The sequence below is a fragment of the Apodemus sylvaticus genome (genome assembly GCF_947179515.1).
Source record: "Apodemus sylvaticus chromosome 15 unlocalized genomic scaffold, mApoSyl1.1 SUPER_15_unloc_1, whole genome shotgun sequence".
NCBI classification, from domain to species: Eukaryota; Metazoa; Chordata; class Mammalia; order Rodentia; family Muridae; genus Apodemus; species Apodemus sylvaticus.
The window spans coordinates 11,173-22,500 of NW_026262994.1; positions in this window are offsets into that span (position 1 = coordinate 11,173).

Genomic DNA, 11,328 nt, shown 5'->3' on the forward strand with positions numbered 1-11,328 from the left:
AAAAGAAAAAAAGAAAAAGAAACAAATCTAAAAAAAAAAAAAAAAAAAAAAGGAGAAGAAAATAAAGCAAACAAACTGGTTTCCTTGGAGGCCTGCCTGGTGGTGCTCCGAGTCTAATTTGTAAAGACTGACGATTTATTTATTTGTTTGTTTGATTGATTGATTGATTGTAATTCCCACCATGTAGTTGGTGGGAATGGAACTCTGGACCTTTCTTTCTTCATTGGTTTTCTTTTTTTAAGAAATTCAGCAGCTCCTGGTGGTGCACACAACCTTAATCCCAGTGCAAAATACTCACTCAACGGAGTTTTTCCCTTTCACAACCCCAACCAAATAGTAGCTTAAACAATAAAAACTGGCATCAGTTACTACTACTCTGCCTTAAGTGTTCTCATGAGTTCTGTTTTGTCTCTTTGTTTCTGGTTTCTGTTTTTTTTTTTTTTTTTTTTTATTGTTTTGTTGTGTTCTCCCGTCTGGAAATCCACACATAGATTTCCCCCCAAACATTATATTTCCAAGCAAATGATTGTTGTGAGTCTCGTGTCATTTCAAAGGTGCTCTCTAGAGCAGAAGAGCTTCCTTATAATTCTCCACATGTAAATTGCCTTTACATCCCTGTTATCTACAGGATGACAAGTAGTGTGGGGGCAAGAAAAACAATTCAGAGAATCATGGTAAGCACTCACTAATAAGTGGCTATTAGCCTAGAAAATTGGAATATCCAAAGCATAATCCACACATCAAATGAGGTACAAGAAGAACGGAGGAGTGGCCCCTGGTTCTGGAGAGACTCAGTGTGCCAGTATAGGGCAAAACCAGAACAGGGAAGTGGGAAGGGGTGGATGGGAGAACAAGGGGAGGGAAAGGGGCTTATGTGACTTTTGGGGAGTGGGGGGGGGGGCAGAAAATGGGAAATCATTGGAAATGTAAATAAAAAAATATATCGAATTAAAAAAAAAAGAATTCAGAGGGTGATATTTCTTTCCTGGGTGACCCTGACTCAGAATCTAAAGAAAAAGAAAAGTACACATTAAGAAGAAAATAAAGCAGCCGGGCAGTGGTGGCACACACACCTGTAATCCCAGCATTCTGGGAGGAAGAGGCAGGCGGATTTCTGAGTTTGAGGCTAGCCTGGTCTACAGAGTGAGCTCCAAGACAGCCAGGGCTATACAGAGAAAGCCTGTCTCCAAAAAAAAAAAAAAAAAAAAAAAAGAAAGAAAGAAAGAAACAAAGAAAGAAAGAAAGAAAGAAAAAGAAACAAATCTAAAAAAAATGAACGAGTTCCAGGATGACTGATTATATTTATCTTTTATTATTATGCATTTTAATACAAAAATAACAAAAAATTTAAAAGGTTCGATTCATCTGACACTTAAAAGTAATAGACAAAAAGCAGGAGAAAAACAGGTGGCTGTGGCTTCTTTCTGGTGGCTTTTCAGTGCCTTCTCACCGTTCTACATTGGTTTAGCTGCAGTTCTGGTCCCCTAGCGGCTGGGAAAGAAAGGGCAAGGTAGGTCACACGTGGCCGGCACCCTCCATCTTGGTGAGGTCAGTCAGCCGGCAGCTAAGATGGCTGCCATCCACAGGTCACCTTCCATCTTGGTGAGGTCAATGAGCAATCACACCTTCCAGGGAAACACACACACACACACACACACACACACACACACACACACACACGCACACACACACACACACAAGTTGAATTTGAACTAAACATACAGTAGAGAAAAAGAAAAAGAAATCTAAAACAGAGAGCAAAACAAAACAATATCCAAAATAACCTTTCCTGGGGTTAATGAAATAACAGAACCGGCTGTGGCCATACAAGCCTTTCATCCCATCACTCAGGAAGGAAGGAAACAGAGGCAATGCTGTTTCCTGTGAACTGGAGGCAGGTCTGATCTAGATAGTGATTTCCAGGGCTATGTAGAGACTCCCCTGCCTGCTCCAACTAAGTCAATGAGCAGGAAACATATAACTATAATTATTAACCTGGGATAAAACAAACAAACAAACAAACAAGGGAAGGTGGTGCTGGGTGCCTGGTTTATGGTCTCTCTGTCTGTCTCTGTCTGTCTGTTTCTCTTCTCTCTCCTTCTTCTTCTTCTTCTTCTTCTTCTTCTTCTTCTTCTTCTTCTTCTTCTTCTTCTTCTTCTTCTCTCTCTCTCTCTCTCTCTCTCTCTCTCTCTCTCTTGTCTCTGTCTGTCCTCTCTCCTTCCTCTCTCTCTGTCTCTCTCCTTCTTCTCTCTCTCTGTCTCTCCTCCCTCTCTGTCTCTCCTCCCTCTCTCTCCTTCCTCTCTCTCTTTCCCCCTCTCTCCTCTCTCTCTTTCTGTCTCTCTCTCCTCTCTCTCTCTGTCTCTCTCTCCAGTCTGTTTCTTTCTCTCTGTCTCTCTTTCTCTTTCTCTCTGTCTCTCTCTGTCTCTCTCTTTCTCTCTCTGTCTCTGTCTCTCTGTCTCTGTCTCTGTCTCTGTCTCTGTCTCTCTCTCTGACCCCAGGGGTGTACCTGCCTGCCTTGCTGAACACTGTATTATGTAATAAACTCAGTAGTTTTAGAAGTCAGGAGCTGGAAATATGTAAATTGCCTTTACATCCCTGTTATCTACAGGATGACAAGTAGTGTGGGGGCAAGAAAAAGAATTCAGAGAATCATGGTATGCACTCACTAATAAGTGGCTATTAGCCTAGAAAATTGGAATAGCCAAAGCATAATCCACACATCAAATGATGTACAGGAAGAATGGAGGAGTGGCCCCCGGTTCTGGAAAGACTCAGTGTACCAGTATAGGGCAAAACCAGAACAGAGAAGTGGGAAGGGGTGGATGGGAGAAAAAGGGGAGGGAAAGGGGCTTATGTGACTTTTGGGAAGTGGGGGGGGGGGCAGAAATTGGGAAATCATTTGAAATGTAAATAAAAAATATATCGAATTAAAAAAGAAGAATTCAGAGGGTGGTATTTCTTTCTTTTTTCTTTTCTTTTCTTTCTTTCTTTCTTTCTTTCTTTCTTTTTTTTTTTTTTTTTTTTTTTTTGGTTTTTTGAGTCAGGGTTTCTCTGTGTAGTCCTGCCTGTCCTGGAACTCATTCTGTAGACCAGGCTGGCCTCGAACTCAGAAATCCGCCTGCCTCTCCCTCCCAAGTACTGGGATTACAGGCATGCGCCACCATGCCTGGCTATGAGGGTGGTATTTCTTTCCTGGGTGACCCTGACTCAGAATCTAAAGAAAAAGAAAACTACACATTAAGAAGAAAATAAAGCAGCCGGGCAGTGGTGGCACACACCTGTAATCTCAGCTCTCTGGGAGGAAGAGGCAGGTGGATTTCTGAGTTTGAGGCTAGCCTGATCTACAGAGTGAGCTCCAAGACAGCCAGGGCTATACAGAGAAAGCCTGTCTGAAAAAAAGAAAAAAAAAAAGAAAAAGAAAAAGAAAAAGAAAGAAAGAAAGAAAGAAAGAAAGAAAAGCAAAGAAAAGAAAAGAAAAAGAAACAAATCTAAAAAAAGTGAACGAAGTCTCCAGTTTATTGATTTGCTCCCCCCCCACCTCAACTCTCTCTCAACAGCTCCCTGCCCCTCCCCCACACTGCCTTCTCCCTCTTTCTCCCTGGGTGTGGGGGGTGGGGGAGGGGTGGAGCAGAGCATTGCTGAGCTGGCTGCACATTCCTGCCAGTCTGTGAAGTCTGCACATTCCCTGGCCTGGTGCACTTTACTGCTGAGCCATGTCTCTCCAGAGGCAAATTTCACGCGTGAAGTCTGCGAGCGAGTGATAGTTCAGCTTGAATATCTGAACTCACTGTCTTTCAGGGCCACTTTGGCTCAGGCACCGGCTGAACCAAAACCCTAGGCTCTTTGGAAATGCTAATGGGGTTGCTAACACACCCTAACACAAAGAGGAAGACTATGGCCTAGCCTTGCCAGCTCTGGGATTTGTGAGGCAAAAATCTACACAATATTTACATGATTTGGAATTTCTACTTTATGTTTAATGTTTAATAAAATAAAGCGCCGGGCAGTGGTGGTGGCACACGCCTTTAATCCCAGCACTTGGGAGGCAGGGCAGGTGGATTTCTGAGTTCGAGGCCAGCTTGGTCCGTCTACAGAGTGAGTTCCAGGACAGCCAGGGCTACACAGAGAAACCCTGTCTCTAACGCCCTCCCCCCCCCCCCAAGAAACCTTGTTTCAAATAAATAAAAACTAAGCAAGTAATTGCATACATACATACATACATACATACACACATACATACAAACAACAAATAATGAGAGCTAATGGCTGGGAGCTATCCATCACTCCAATGCACACAGACAGACATGCATCCACCCACTTCCTTCCTTCCTTCCTTTTTTCCTTTCTTCCTTCCTTCTTTTTGCTTCAGACAGTGTGAATTACATTATCATTCTTAGTGACTGATATTTATGTTTATATAAATTTTAACCTATTTTGACTGTCTAGCTAACTAACCAAGTAACTAAGTCTGCCTGGCATACAAGAGGAGTTCCAGGATGACTGATTATATTTATCTTTTATTATGCATTTTAATAAAAAAATAACAAAAAATTTAAAAGGTTCGATTCATCTGACACTTAAAAGTAATAGACAAAAAGCAGGAGAAAAACAGGTGGCTGTGGCTTCTTTCTGGTGGCTTTTCAGTGCCTTCTCACCGTTCTACACTGGTTTAGCTGCAGTTCTGGTCCCCTAGCGGCTGGGAAAGAAAGGGCAAGGTAGGTCACACGTGGCCGGCACCCTCCATCTTGGTGAGGTCAGTCAGCCGGCAGCTAAGATGGCTGCCATCCACAGGTCACCTTCCATCTTGGTGAGGTCAATGAGCAATCACACCTTCCGGGGAAACACACACACACACACACACACACACACACACACACACACACACACAAGTTGAATTTGAACTAAACATACAGTAAAGAAAAAGAAAAAGGAATCTAAAACAGAGAGCAAAACAAAACAATATCCAAAATAACCTTTCCTGGGGTTAATGAAATAACAGAACCGACTGTGGCCATACACGCCTTTCATCCCATCACTCAGGAAGGAAGGAAACAGAGGCAATGCTGTGAATTGGAGGCAGGTCTGATCTAGATAGTGATTTCCAGGGCTATGTAGAGACTCCCCTGCCTGCCCCAACTAAGTCAATGAACAGGAAACATATAACTATAATTATTAACCTGGGATAAAACAAACACACAAACAAGGGAAGGTGGTGCTGGGTGCCTGGTTTATAGTCTCTCTGTCTGTCTCTGTCTGTCTGTTTCTCCTCTCTCTCCTTCCTTCCTCTCTCTCTCTCTCTCTCTCTCTCTCTCTCTCTCTCTCTCTCTCTCTCTCGGACCAGCGTCCTCACCCACCCACCCGTGACTTCCTCTTGCCCTGGACGCACGAGGAGGACTAGGAGGACGGTCCAGCTTCTGGAATCTGGAATCGGGGACGCTGGGCCCCACCTCGCTCACTGCACCGTCCGTCCCTCTGTCCCTCTGTCCATCCCCGCGCCCCGAACTGGGACCCTCAGCCTGGACACGCACGGGAATTCGACCGACTGTGGATGGCTGGCATCCCATCCCACCCAGCATCCGCACGGCCACACCCAGCGGCACAGGCTATCCCGGGAGCCAGGCACTCTCCCTGCCCTCCCTTTGGAGCGAGCGGGCGCACACACACAATACCCACACAGGGGCACAGTGAGCCCGACACAAGCAAGGGCTCGCGGGCGCACCCGGGCGAGAAAGCGCGACGGCCCAGACATGCTACTGATGCACAGAAGTGGGAACTTGAGCACCGGTTACACGCATGCCTGCGCACACACGCACATTCACACACGCACTCACAAGCATGATCACACTGGAGCGCTTCCAGGCCCCAAAGCACACATGCCATCACACATACACACACATATATACACGCAGCACTCCCACACTAGCGGACTGGCACACCCACCCAATCCCCCAGGCACACACACTTGTGTGTACTGGCTGATAAGATCAAGTATGCAGGAAGGGCCCTCATGCTACTCACACACACACACACACACACACACAGAGGCGCATTAGCAGAAGGCAGGATGGCAACACACACTCTCACACCCGTCACACAGTCTCTTGCGTGCTTTCACACCCACACATACCAGCACATGAACTCACGCACCAGGGTCTACCAATTCTCACAACACTCACACATAAATGTGCTAATCCTCTCAAAATTCACCCATGCAACATTAAACAGAGACAGACAGGCAGACAGACAGACAGACAGACAGACAGACAGACAGACAGAGACACAAGAAGACACAAGCAGACCCACTGTCACAGGCCCCCCACAGCTCCCTAGACCTCTTAAGGCAGGCTAAAGAGGTGGGTGGTGGCTGGGTTCCTCGGAGACTCCTCACAAGTAGAGGGAGAGGGTGAGGGGTGGGAGTAGCCTTTTCTGCCCCCCTTACTTGGCAAGGTGGGATCCCCGTGTGGTTTGGGTCAGGATGGGCTGGGTGGGTTTTAGAGTCCAATCTGGGCTTGGTCAAATGGGGACAGGGTTGTGTTGCTGTACATTAAGGTGACTGTTGCTTACAATCCCCATGATTCTGCTGTGCTTGCCAGCTCTCTGTCATGGATCCCACAGGAATTCTGAGCCCAGACACCCAAGCCTGTGCTTTTCTTTTCTTTTCTTTTCTTTTCTTTCTTTCTTTTCTTTTTTCTTTTTCTTTTCTTTTTTTTTTTTTTTGAGACAGGGTTTCTCTGTACAGCCTGTCCTGAACTCACTTTTAGACCAGACTGGCCTCAAATTCAGAAATCCACCTGCCTCTACCTTCCAGATGCTGGGATTAAAGCCCTGCACCACCACCACCCGGCCAAAAGAACACAATGAATCGGGATGGTATTGTGGTCGAGTTGTGTTTGGTGGTGTGGGAGAGAAACTGCTTTTTGCTTTCGTGTTTCTTTCCAAAGTCGGCCCCTTTCAGCTTTTTGAGGAAACTCTGTGCTTACGATGTGTCTTTTCTGTGGTTCATTCGATTTTTACTTTACTTTTTCATTTGATTTTATTCTACTCTATCTGCTGGCCAGAAAGAATTATTGATTGTTATGCCTCCCTAACCCTCTGGGACCCAGACACATGGTCTCACTGAGGCAGGCTCTTAGCCTTTTTTTTTTTTTTCCCTCTGAGTGCTGCTGTGAATGAAGGAGTCTATCAAAATTATCTTAAACATCATCACATTTGTTATTCCCCTCCTCCTCCCTCTCCTCCCCATCTTCCCAAGTTGTCTGGCAATATATTCTATTTGTAACCACCTTGGTAGGAAATCCCCCCCTTGCCACTAATGCTGATCTCTGATGATCTCAGACCCCCAGGTGTATCCCTGGTGTCCTTGCTGAACTCTGTATTGTATAAACTCAGTAACTCTAGCAGTCAGGAACTGGAAATAGGCAGATAAGCTATTGGTAGGAAGGAAGAAAGGAAGGAAGGAAGGAAGGAAGGAAGGAAGGAAGGAAGGAAGGAAGGAAGAAAAAGAACAGATATACCAACACACACACACACACACACACACACACACACCACCACCACCACCACCACCACCACTCACATGACCAAAGGAAAGCAGTGCAAAAAATAATTACTTTCTGGCCAAAGTGAAAACAAATCACTTTGAAAAGGTATTCCTAGAAAAACAAAACAGAACAAAAACAAACAAGCAAGCAAACAAACAAACAGCAAGCAAGCAAGCAAGCAAGCAAGCAAGCAAGCAAGGAAGCAAAGACAGAAATGGGATTTTTCACCATCCTACCACTTTTGAAATTTAACTCTGTATTTAGTCTTTGAAAAGGGGACAGTGGGTGGGCGGACGGGTGAGTGAGGGCGGGAGGGCAGGCAGCGGTGGTGGCAAGGAGGAGAGGAACATGAAACAGAAAACAGAATGAGAGAGACAAAAATGTCCGCCGCCACACCCTCCTCTTCCACCGTGTTTGGAGGCTCCCTTCTGCTAATTGTGCCTGTTCCTTGGCCCGCTAGAGAATGATTAAGCCTGTTTTCTCAGCTCCCGGCCATACTTTGGCTTTTGGGTGCCTGAGGGGGTCGGCCCGAGTCCAGCCAGCGTTCACTAGTTTCAGGCGGGAAAGCGGGAACTGTTTGTGCCACTCGGGAGGAGTGGTGGGTACTCTGCTCCGTCATGCGTGGGTGAGTGTCCCCCTGAGCTAAGGAGGACCCTCCGGGGAGAGACTGAGTGAGTGTGGCTGGCGGCGCGTGAGCGATCTGTATTGGTTTGCTTGGTTGTCGGGCGACACCTAGTGGTGACAATTTTCCGCAACGTTCCTGGTCCCCGGTCCGTGACGAAGGAGGAGGAAGTGCCTGCTGTGAGCCGGCCAGGGTGACGGGAGGCCGGGCAAGCAGGCGGGTGCGTCCCGGAGACTGCGCCGAGTTTAAAGATTTTTCTCTACGTAGGAGATTGTACCCGGAGAGTTATGTAGGGGTTGGTAGTGACTGCACAACCTATTGGAACAAACACGCTGGTTGGGGGCAGCTTGCTCAGGTCGACCAGAAGTCCTGCCCCGGAGTGTGCTCCTTCATCGGGAGCTCTGGATTTCTGAAGCCGAGAGGGTGTCTTGTTCTCGGCTGTCAGGCGGCTGTGGCCCGGCTCGGTGGAGCTTCGGAGCTTTTTTTTTTTTTTTCTTTCCTCCAGCAGGCTCCCTCAGCGGGTGGTCTGGATTTCTGAAGCCGAGAGGGTGTCTTGTCCTGGGCTTTCACAAGGCTGTAACCCGGCTCGTTTTTAGGTTCGGAGCTTTTTATTTTATTTTATTTTTGTTTTCCGCCTCCAGGCTCCCTCAGCGGGTGCTCTGGATTTCTGAAGCCGAGAGGGTGTCTTGTCCTGGGCTTTCACAAGGCTGTAACCCGGCTCGTTGGAGGTTCGGAGCTTTTTATTTTTTTATTTTTGTTTTCCGCCTCCAGGCTCCCTCAGCGGGTGGTCTGGATTTCTGAAGCCGAGAGGGTGTCTTGTCCTGGGCTTTCACAAGGCTGTAACCCGGCTCGTTGGAGGTTCGGAGCTTTTTATTTTATTTTATTTTTGTTTTCCGCCTCCAGGCTCCCTCAGCGGGTGCTCTGGATTTCTGAAGCCGAGAGGGTGTCTTGTCCTGGGCTTTCACAAGGCTGTAACCCGGCTCGTTGGAGGTTCGGAGCTTTTTTTTTTTTTTTTTTTTTTCTTTCCTCTTCCAGGCTCCCTCAGCGGGTGGTCTGGATTTCTGAAGCGGAGAGGGTGTCTTGTCCTCGGCTTTCGCGCAGCTGTGGCCCGTCTCGTTGGAGGTTCGGAGCTTTTTTTTATTTTATTTTATTTTTGTTTTCCGCCTCCAGGCTCCCTCAGCGGGTGCTCTGGATTTCTGAAGCCGAGAGGGTGTCTTGTCCTGGGCTTTCACAAGGCTGTAACCCGGCTCGTTGGAGGTTCGGAGCTTTTTTTTTTTTTTTTTTTTTTTCTTTCCTCTTCCAGGCTCCCTCAGCGGGTGGTCTGGATTTCTGAAGCGGAGAGGGTGTCTTGTCCTCGGCTTTCGCGCAGCTGTGGCCCGTCTCGTTGGAGGTTCGGAGCTTTTTTTTATTTTATTTTATTTTTGTTTTCCGCCTCCAGGCTCCCTCAGCGGGTGCTCTGGATTTCTGAAGCCGAGAGGGTGTCTTGTTCTCGGCTTTCACGCGGCTGTGGCCCGGCTCGGTGGAGCTTCCTAGTCTTTCTCCCCCCTGTAACTGCAGGGTCCCTCTCGGTGCCCCTCAGCCGGGATCTTGCTTTGTGAGTCCGAGTAAGAACTGTGGAAGCGGTCTCCTATCATGGCCCTCGCGGTCTTGCAGTAAACACGGTTACAAGGTCGACCAGTTGTTCCTTTGAGGTCCGGTTCTCTTGCTCATGGGGACAGGTTTGAGACAGCTTCCCGAGAATGACTTCCAGGTGTTCCGTGTAGCCTGTGAATTTCCTCCCTGTGTCTTTTATGGTTTTGATCCTTGCTCTCTGTTCATATTGGACCTGGAGATCTATAGGACACGCTGTCCTGTGTCTGATGAGAACTATAGGACTTGGAAAGACCCTTTCTGAGGCTGTTTTGCTTGTCCGGCCTACTCTTTCGTTTCTGCCCTCGGGTCTTTCGGCAGCGCCTGAAGCTGAGCCTTGGCACACGCTTCTTCCCGTGCTGGCTCGTACTCTTTGGCTTGTGACAACCGAGTGCTGTATCTTGCGTGTCTGTTGTGTTTTTGTTTCTCCCGGTGGTTGTTGTCACCTGTGCCGGGTAGAACGGTGGCACCAGTGGTGGTGGGGACACCTATTCTGCGTTAGTGTACCCCGGTGCTCATCCCGCTCACTCACTGGCTTTTTTTTTTTTTTTTTTTCTGGAGTTCCCGAACCTCCGCCTACCGTTTTCCGTGCCTCCCGAGCGCACTGCTTTTTCCTCCCCTCGAAGTGCTTCTTCCTGGGGCATTATTTTTTTCTTTCTGGAGTTCCCGAACCTCCACCTACCGTTTTTCCGTGCCTCCCGAGCGTACTGCTTTTTTCCTCCCCTCGAAGTGCTTCCTCCTGGGGCATTTTTTTTTTTCTTTCTGGAGTTCCCGAACCTCTGCCTACCGCCTACCGTTTTCCGTGCCTCCCGAGCGCACTGCTCTTTTTCCTCCCCCCGAAGTGCTTCTTCCTGGGGCTTTTTTTTTTTTTTTTTTGGAGAGTTCCCGAACCTCCGCCTACCGTTTGCCGTGCCTCCCGAGAGCACTACTTTCCTCCTCCCCTCAAAGTACTTCTTGGCCTTTTTTTTGCCAGTTTTGTCCGGTGGCTGCTCCTCCCGTTCTCGATGTGTGCCCTCGCTCTGCCCGCTTCGGTATTGCGTCTTGCACGCTCGTTGTTCCCGATGGGGTGCTCTTGCTCCCTTTGGATCGATGTGGTGCTCCTGCGTTCTCTTCGGGCCGGGGCCTAAGCCGCGCCAGGCGAGGGACGGACATTCATGGCGAATGGTCATTCATGGCGAATGGCGACCGCTCTTCTCGTTCTGCCAGCGGGCCCCGCGTCTCTCCTCCCCATCTGGTGTCGGTGGTGTGGGGGAAGGCAGGGGTGCGGCTGTCCGGTCCGAGCCACTGACCCGCGCGCACCTCCCGCTGTGGTTCGCGGAGTCCTCGTGGACGCGTCAAGGCAGCTTTGGCTGTCCTGGTGCGCCTCACTCGATTTGTGTTTCCGTTTGTGACCTCCTTCTCTCCGAGCCGGGGAGGGCTGCTGGTCTGTTGCGGTGCACACCCTTCCCGTGCGGTGTGCGCGTGCTTTGCCTCTGCTTAGCTCGCGGTGCTCCTGGAGCGTTCCGGGCTTTGACCCCAAAGGTGCCCGCTTCCGAG